Raw genomic sequence first — 9,332 nt, 5'->3', positions numbered from 1 at the left:
GTGGTGCGGTGGCCGCCAGCGCCACGTGCCTCTGCGATGGAGGGAGAGAGATGTTGACCACATCTCCTGGTGTACAGGAGGTCGTGGGTTCAGAATTTGTGTTAACTACCTCACCTGGTGTACAGGAGGTCGTGGGTTCAATGTTCAGACGTTAACCACTTCTGGGTGTCTGTGGGTCTGTATGAGTCTCTGGGTCTCTGGGGGTCTCTGCGGGGTTTAAGTGTTAATCACTGAGGCTCACAGAGCCAGACTAAGACTCCCACAGGGTTCAGTGTTAATCACTGAGGCTCACAGAGCCAGACTAAAGCTCCCATAGGGTTCAGTGTTAATCACTGAGGCTCACAGAGCCAGACTGAGGCTCCCACAGGGTTCAGTGTTAATCACAGACTTACAGAGCCAGACTAAAGCTCCCATAGGGTTCAGTGTTAATCACTGAGGCTCACAGAGCCAGACTAAGACTCCCACAGGGTTCAGTGTTAATCACTGAGACTCACAGAGCCAGACCGAGGCTCCCACAGGGTTCAGTGTTAGTCACTGAGACTCATAGAGCCAGACTAAGACTCCCATATGGTTCAGTGTTAATCACTGAGGCTCACAGAGCCAGACTAAGACTCTCACAGGGTTCAGTGTTAATCACTGAGGCTCGGAGCCAGACTGAGGCTCCCACAGGGTTCAGTGTTAATCACTGAGACAGAGCCAGACTAAGGCTCTCACAGGGTTCAGTGTTAATCACTGAGACTCAGAGCCAGACTAAGACTCCCACAGGGTTCAGTGTTAATAACTGAGACTCACAGAGCCAGACTAAGGCTCCCACAGGGTTCAGTGTTAATCGCAGACTCACAGAGCCAGACTAAGGCTCCCACAGGGTTCAGTGTTAATCACAGACTCAGAGCCAGACTAAGACTCCCACAGGGTTCAGTGTTAATCAGACTCACAGAGCCAGACTAAGGCTCCCACAGGGTTCGGTGTTAATCACTGAGACTCACAGAGCCAGACTGACTCCCACAGGGTTCAGTGTTAATAACTGAGACTCACAGAGCCAGACTAAGACTCTCACAGGGTTCAGTGTTAATCACTGAGACTCACAGAGCCAGACCGAGGCTCCTCCAACCAGGCAGAAGCAGTGCGACTCTGACAGTCACCGTGTGCTGTTTGTGATCTTGCAAATTTCTGAGCGAGACATTTTTGACATATTCATGCTGACAACGGGGTCGCAGACAACAAGCAAACACAGAGAGAGACACGGGGACAAACACAGAGACACGGGGACAAACAGAAACAGAGACGGACACAGACAAATGTCCCCCGTGTAGCCGGAAACAGACTGTAGGGGCAAGTGCTGTCAGTAGTAGCATCAACAGCAGCGCCTATGAAGGCTACCGGCACTGTGGCACACACAGAGGGGGTGGGTGACCAGCACCACGCCCGGCCGCCTTTGTCTCCCCCAGTGCCACTCACCCGATGGGTGAGCGAGTGGGTGGGTGATTGAGTGGGTGAGCGAGTGGGGAAGTGGGTGGGTGGGTGAGTGAGCGAATGTGTGCGTATATGAGTGTGTGAGCGTGCTTTGAAGAAGGCACATCGCCCGAAACGTCGCCCATTATACACAATTCCCCATTTGGAACGCTGCAACACAACCACACAGACACACAACAACCGCCATTTGCCACTAAGTGGCGGTGACGTCACCACGACGCTTGTGCCAGGCCATGTGCGCCTTGAGGCCACGTGAAGTGTCGAACGCCGGCTGGCAGGAGGTCACGGGGCAGACCCAGGTGCTACGGGTCGACTGACTGAGATGACTGGCTGGTGCACCACCTGTGCCCCCTCCTGTGCCAACCTGCTGTGCTTCAGCCACCCGGCGCTCCGCTCGTTGTGAGCGTCGCCCCTCCGCCCTCCGTTGTTGATGGAGGGCGACTGCCTCCAACTGCCCAGTAGCGTCCTTCACGAGCCTCCTCCACAGAGGCCGATCTTGACACCGCTGGTACCAGTCATCGGCAAGTCCACTCAGCTCCACGTCTTCCTGTACCACATCACTCCATCTCTTCTCTAGCCCGTGCCGCGCCCGTTTAGCCCCCTCGATCCGGCCGAACAGAAGCTGTTTGGGCATGCGGTGGCTGGGCATACGGGCTACATGGCCCAGCCAATGCAGCCTTGCCTGCCGGAGGAGCTCACCGTTGGGAACTTGCCCAGATCTTTCAAGGATTTGTGAGCTCACATAATCCAGCCTGGTTAAACCCAGGATGGGTCGTAGGCAGGCCAGCCTTAATGTTTATAACCGGGGAAGATGTTCCATTAGGGGGGTCCACGTTTCACACACAACCACACACACAGACACAACCACACACAACCACCCACAACACCCACACAGCCACACAACACCCACACAGCCACACACACAACCACACACACAACAACAACCGCCATTCGCCACTAAGTGGCGGTGACGTCACCATGACGCTTGTGCCAGGCCATGTGCACCTTGAGGCCACGTGAAGTGTCGAACGCCCGCGGGCAGGAGGTCACGGGGCAGACCCAGGTGCCACGGGTCGACTGACTGAGAGGACTGGCTGATGCACCACCTGTGCCCCCTACTGTGCCAACCTGCTTTGCTTTAGCCACCCGGCGCTCCGCTCGTTGTGAGCGTCGCTCCTCCGACCTCCGTTGTTGTTGGAGGGCGACTGCCTCCAACTGCCCAATAGCGTCCTTCACGAGCCTCCTCCACAGAGGCCGATCTTGACACCGCTGGTACCAGTCATCGGCAAGTCCACTCAGCTCCACGTCCTTCTGTACCACATCACTCCATCTCTTCTCTAGCCCGTGCCGCGCCCGTTTAGCCCCCTCGATCCGGCCGAACAAAAGCTGATTTGGCATGCGGTGGCTGGGCATGCGGGCTACATGACCCAGCCAACGCAGCCTTGCCTGCCGGAGGAGCTCACCGATGGGACGTTGCCCAGATCTTTCAAGGATTTTTGAGCTCGCACAATCCAGCCTGGTTAAACCCAGGATGGATCGTAGGCAGGCCAGCCTAAATGTTTCCAACCGGCGAAGATGCTCCATTAAGGGGGTCCACGTTTCGCAAGCGTAGAGAAGGGAGGGAATGACCGTGGCCGAGAAGACCTGAAGCTTAGTGCGGAGCGACAGACCAGGTAGCTTCCACACAGCGTTACGCAACCGATGAAAAGATATTGCCGCTCGACTGATTCGGAGTGAGACCTCTGCTGTTAAACTGGAGCCGGTCATAAGCACACTGCCCAGGTATGGGAAACTCTCCACTCTCCACAACTGCCCCATCACCGATTGGGAGTTGTGGGGGTGGAGTGTCCGATGGTACAAAATACCCAGGCAGGTGCTTAGTTTTGGTGGGGCTGATGGAAAGGCCCCACCTCTTAGTGGCACGCTCCAGTCTCAGCAGCAGCGTCTCCAACTCCTCCTCTGACTGAGTAGCTATTACCAAATCATCAGCATACATAATGTGGTTGAGCAATAGGGAGCCATCCCTTGACCGCACCTGGGCATCGATCAGCCTCCCATTATATCTGTACCAAATGGAGATTCCCCCGGTACAGCTATTGAAGGCTTCACGAACTATGTGGTCAAAATAGATGTTAAATAATGTGGGAGCCAGAGGACATCCCTGTCGCACCCCAAGGTGTACAGGGAAAGGCTCTGACACCCACCCACGTAGTTTTACCCGGGCCCGCTCACCATTATGAAGGTCTTTAATGATCTTGAGCAGAGGGTCAGGGACTCCAAAAGCACGAAGCACAACCCAGAGCCCAGGCCTACTGATGCCATCATAGGCCTTGACCAGGTCAATAAAGCAGAGATGTAGGTCTTGTTGGAATTCCCTACACCACTGCTGTAGCAGACGGACAGGAAATATGGCATCTGTGCAGGACCGCCCTTTCCTGAAACCGCATTGGGGCTCTGCAAGCCTCTCCTCAGCGTGCCTGGCGAGGCGATGTTGAATAATCCTTGCCAGGACCTTTCCCGGCACACTGAGGAGTGAGATGCTTTTGTAGTTGTTACAGTCTGTGCGGTCCCCCTTCTTAAAGAGGGGGACCACCAGGGCATCCTTCCAATCCTGCGGAACCCGTCCAGTGGTCCAGACCGTTGTTATGATGTCATATAGGGCAGTCTGTGCACAAACGCCACCCTCCCTCAGCAGTTTGCTTGGGAGATCATCTCTGCCTGGTGCCTTTCCTGGTCTCAGACTCCGGATCGCCTTCAGTACTTCCTCAACAGATGGTACCTCAGCCAGCCACTCACAGAGGGTGACTTCCTCCAATATTTGAGGCACCGCAGCCTCAGCAGGGTCATCCTCACTTTGTACCACGATGTATACCTGGCTGAGGGATTTCCCCTCCCCCAGGACCTCACAGAAATGCTCAGCAAACCTGCAAACCTGTTCCTGAGGGTCGGAGATTGGATCACTGTTTTTTTCCCCTAATGATGTAATAGGTGTGGCGCTGCAGGTTACTTTTTTGATGGAGTTAAATAGAGATTTGTGATCGCGGGCCACTGAGGCAGACTCCATCTCCTCAGCAACCCGCGACCACCACCCATCCTTGCAGCGCCTCACGGCTCTCCGAACCTCCGAGCGAAGGCTGCGGTAAGCCTCCTCATTCTCTGACGTGGGATTCTGTAGCCGATGACAGTGGGCCTGTCGCTTTTTCTCAACCATCCTGAACACCTCCTCTGTCAGCCAGGGTCTCTGGGGAGGTATGGACCGCGTACCCAAAGCAGCCATTGCAGCTGCATGAGTCACAGTCATAAACCTCGCCCATTTACCCTCAACATCAGGAGGAGTGGGGGACGATGCCAACCCCAGCCGCAAGCATTGATGAAATTCTCACAACCACACACAACACCCACGCACACAACTACAAACAACCACACATAGCCACACACAACACCCACACACACCCACACACAACCACACACAGACACACACCCACACACAGCCACACACACAACCACACACAACACCCACACACAACCACACACAACACCCACGCACACAACAACCACACACAACCACACATAGCCACACACAACACCCACACACACAACCACACACACAACCACACACAACATCCACACACACAACCACACACACAACACCCACACACACAACCACACACAGCCACACACACAACACCCACACACACAACAACCACACACACAACCACACACAACAACAACAACAACAACCGCCATTCGCCACTAAGTGGCGGTGACGTCACCACGACGCTTGTGCCAGGCTATGTGCACCCTGAGGCCACGTGAAGTGTCGAACGCACGCTGGCAGGAGGTCACGGGGCAGACCCAGGTGCCACGGGTCGACTGACTGAGATGACTGGCTGATGCACCACCTGTGCCCCCTACTGTGCCAACCTGCTGTGCTTTAGCCACCCGGCGCTCCGCTCGCTGTTGTGAGCGTCGCTCCTCCGCCCTCCGTTGTTGTTGGAGGGCGACTGCCTCCAACTGCCCAGTAGCATCCTTCACGAGCCTCCTCCACAGAGGCCGATCTTGACACCGCTGGTACCAGTCATCGGCAAGTCCACTCAGCTCCACGTCCTCCTGTACCACATCACTCCATCTCTTCTCTAGCCCGTGCCGCGCCCGCTTAGCCCCCTCAATCCGGCCAAACAAAAGCTGTTTCGGCATGCGGTGGCTGGGCATGCGGGCTACATGACCCAGCCATCGCAGCCTTGCCTGCCGGAGGAGCTCACCGATGGGACCCTGCCCAGATCTTTCAAGGATTTGTGAGCTCCTCACACAATCCAGTCTGGTTAAACCCAGGATGGATCGTAGGCAGGTCAGCCTAAATGTTTCTAACCGGCGAAGATGTTCCATTAGGGGGGTCCACGTTTCGCAAGCGTAGAGAAGGGAGGGAATGACCGTGGCCGAGAAGACCTGAAGCTTAGTGCGGAGCGACAGACCAGGTAGCTTCCACACAGCGTTACGCAACCGATGAAAAGATATTGCCGCTCGACTGATTCGGAGTGAGACCTCTGCTGTTAAACTGGAGCCAGTCATAAGCACACTGCCCAGGTATGGGAAACTCTCCACTCTCTCCACAACTGCCCCATCACCGATTGGGAGTTGTGGGGGTGGAGTGTCCGATGGTACAAAATACCCAGGCAGGTGCTTAGTTTTGGTGGGGCTGATGGTAAGGCCCCACCTCTTAGTGGCACGCTCCAGTCTCAGCAGCAGCGTCTCCAACTCCTCCTCTGACTGAGCAGCTATTACCAAGTCATCAGCATACATAACGTGGTTGAGCAATAGGGAGCCATCCCTTGACCGCACCCGGGCATCGATTAGCCTCCCATTATATCTGTACCATATGGAGATTCCCCCGGTACAGCTATTGAAGGCTTCACGAACTACGTGGTCAAAATAGATGTTAAATAATGTGGGAGCCAGAGGACATCCCTGTCGCACCCCAAGGTGTACAGGGAATGGCTCTGACTCCCGGCCACGTAGTTTTACCCGGGCCCGCTCACCATCATGAAGGTCCTTAATGATCGTGAGCAGAGGGTCAGGTACTCCAAAAGCACGAAGAACGACCCAGAGCCCAGGCCTACTGATGGTATCATAGGCCTTGACCAGGTCAATAAAGCAGAGATGTAGGTCTTGTTGGAATTCCCTACACCTCTGCTGTAGCAGACGGACAGAAAATATGGCATCTGTGCAGGACCGCCCTTTCCTGAAACCGCATTGGGGCTCCGCAAGCCTCTCCTCAGCGTGCCTGGCAAGGCGATGCTGAATAATCCTTGCCAGGACCTTTCCCGGCACACTGAGGAGTGAGATGCCCCTGTAGTTGTTACAGTCTGTGCGGTCCCCCTTCTTAAAAAGGGGGACCACCAGGGCATCCTTCCAATCCTGCGGAACCCGTCCAGTGGTCCAGACTGTTGTTATGATGTCATATAGGGCAGTCTGTGCACAAACGCCACCCTCCCTCAGCATTTCGCTTGGGAGATCATCTCTGCCCGCTGCCTTTCCTGGTCTCAGACTCCGTATCGCCTTCAATACTTCCTCAGCAGATGGCACCTCAGCCAGCCACTCACAGGGGGTGACTTCATCCAATATTTGAGGCACCGCAGCCTCAGCAGGGTCATCCTCACTTTGTGCCACGATGTTTTCCTGGCTGTGGGATTTTCCCTCCCCCAGGACCTCACAGAAATGCTCAGCAAATCTGCGAACCTGTTCCTGGGGGTCGGAAATTGGATCACCGTTTTTTCCCCTAATGATGGTAATAGGTGTGGCGCTGCAGGTTACTTTTTTGATGGAGTTAAATAGCGATTTGTGATCACGGGCCACTGAGGCAGACTCCATCTCCTCAGCAACCCGCGACCACCACCCATCCTTGCAGCGCCTCACGGCTCTCCGAACCTCCGAGCGAAGGCTGCGGTAAGCCTCCTCATTCTCTGACGTGGGATTCTGTAGCCGATGACAGTGGGCCTGTCGCTTTTTCTCAACCATCCTGAACAACTCCTCTGTCATCCAGGGTGTCTGGGGAGGTCTGGACCGCGTACCCAAAGCAGCCATTGCAGCTGCATGAGTCACAGTCCTAAACCTCGCCCATTTACCCTCGACATCAGGAGGAGTCGGGGACGATGCCAATCCCAGCCGCAAGCGATGATGAAATTCTCGCTTGCAACTTTCATCAGATAACTGAGACCAGGCCACTTTAGGTTGGAATGGGGTCCTGGGTGTACACCCACCACCGGAGTGGAAGAATGGCAGGCGCATCTTACAGATGACTAGTCGATGGTCAGAGGGCAGATCAGCTCCACGGTAGGTCCTGGTGTCAAGGACATGGGCTCGCATTCGCTGGTCCGTCACTATGTAGTCCAGCAGATGTTCTTGCTTGGACCCGGCATGCATCCATGATGTTGTGTGGATGCGCCGATGCCGGAACAGCGTGTTGGTAATTACAAGCCCATGGGCTGCACAAAAATCTAGCAGCCTCCTACCGTTGTTATTGAGCTGATCTGGCCCATGCCCTCCAATCACTCCAGACCAGGTGCCAGTATCATGACCAACTCGGGCATTGAAGTCACCCAACATGATGACTCTATCCCGAGGGGCCACTTTAGCCAGCACCTGTGAAAGGAGGTCATAGAAGGCATCTGACTCATCGGCTTTGCCTGCATCCCTCCACGGATGTTCATCTTCGGTGGGGGCATAAGTAACCACGACCACCATTCCTCGCCTCCGGTTGATGGGAAGGCGAGCCCAAAGTAGCCTGGGGCTTACAGCTTCCCACACCTCACCGCCACGCTCCCACGCCCCCTTCATTCTTTTGTTCAAAAGAAGACCCACACCCTGTTGTTTGGCAGTCTGCTGCCCCGAGTAGAGGACTGTCCACCCCTCATGGTGGCAGGAGCCAGAGCCGGTCCACCGGACCTCCTGAATGCCGCATAGATCCAGGCGGTACCGGTCCAGCTCCCGACAGAGGAGTGGCAGCCTCTCCTCTGCAGTGAGCGTTCGAACATTCCACGTGGCCACCCGTAGTGGCTTTTCGTTGTTTCTGGAGTAGCCCCGAGGGTAGGTATTCAATCTCCTGGCTCCGCCAATTGGGGTTTGGCCAGGAGACGTCATAGACGCCTGGCCCCCCGGGGCCTCCGGCACAAGCTTAGTTGTTACATATTTCACTTTAATTCGTGGTTTTGTGGTAATTAATTGAAGGTGGAGGGGTTACCAGCCCCTCGCACCCGTCCAGAGCCCCCGTTTAGCCCCTGTGGTGGACACATATGCCATGAGGGGAGGAGCCAATCAAAATTGGAACTCCCCCCACAGCACTGTCCACGACAGAGTTGCCCGTCCGGCACCGCGAGGAGGTAGGGGGTTGTTTTGCCGGACAACCACACACAACACACACAACCACACACACAACACCCACACACACAACAACCACACACAGCCACACACAACAACCACACACACAACAACCACACACAGCCACACACAACACCCACACACACAACAACCACACACAACCACACACACAACAACCACACACAGTCACACACTCACACCTCGTTATTAGTCAGGAATTTGTCAAAGCTCGCTTCGCCGCAGTCATTGTAGGAAAAGTAGTCCCGGCTCTGGGGAGGGGGTAGGGAGTGGGGGGGAGGCGGTGAATCCGAGTGTATCCCTCCGCTCAGCGCCGCTGAGTCGCCGTGACTCAGATGTTTAGTGACTTGCAGGGTCAGTCACGTGACCTCCTGCACCTAGCCTGGCACAGCAGTCAACCCATGGCACCTGCAGGGTCTGTCACGTGACCTCCTCCTGCACCTAGCCTGGCACAGCAGTCAACGCAT

The sequence above is a fragment of the Petromyzon marinus genome, chromosome 73 (genome assembly GCF_048934315.1).
Source record: "Petromyzon marinus isolate PM22_M1 ecotype Great Lakes invasive population chromosome 73, UKy_Petmar_22M1.pri1.0, whole genome shotgun sequence".
Lineage (NCBI taxonomy): Eukaryota > Metazoa > Chordata > Hyperoartia > Petromyzontiformes > Petromyzontidae > Petromyzon > Petromyzon marinus.
Note: the sequence above shows the minus strand (reverse complement) of the source record.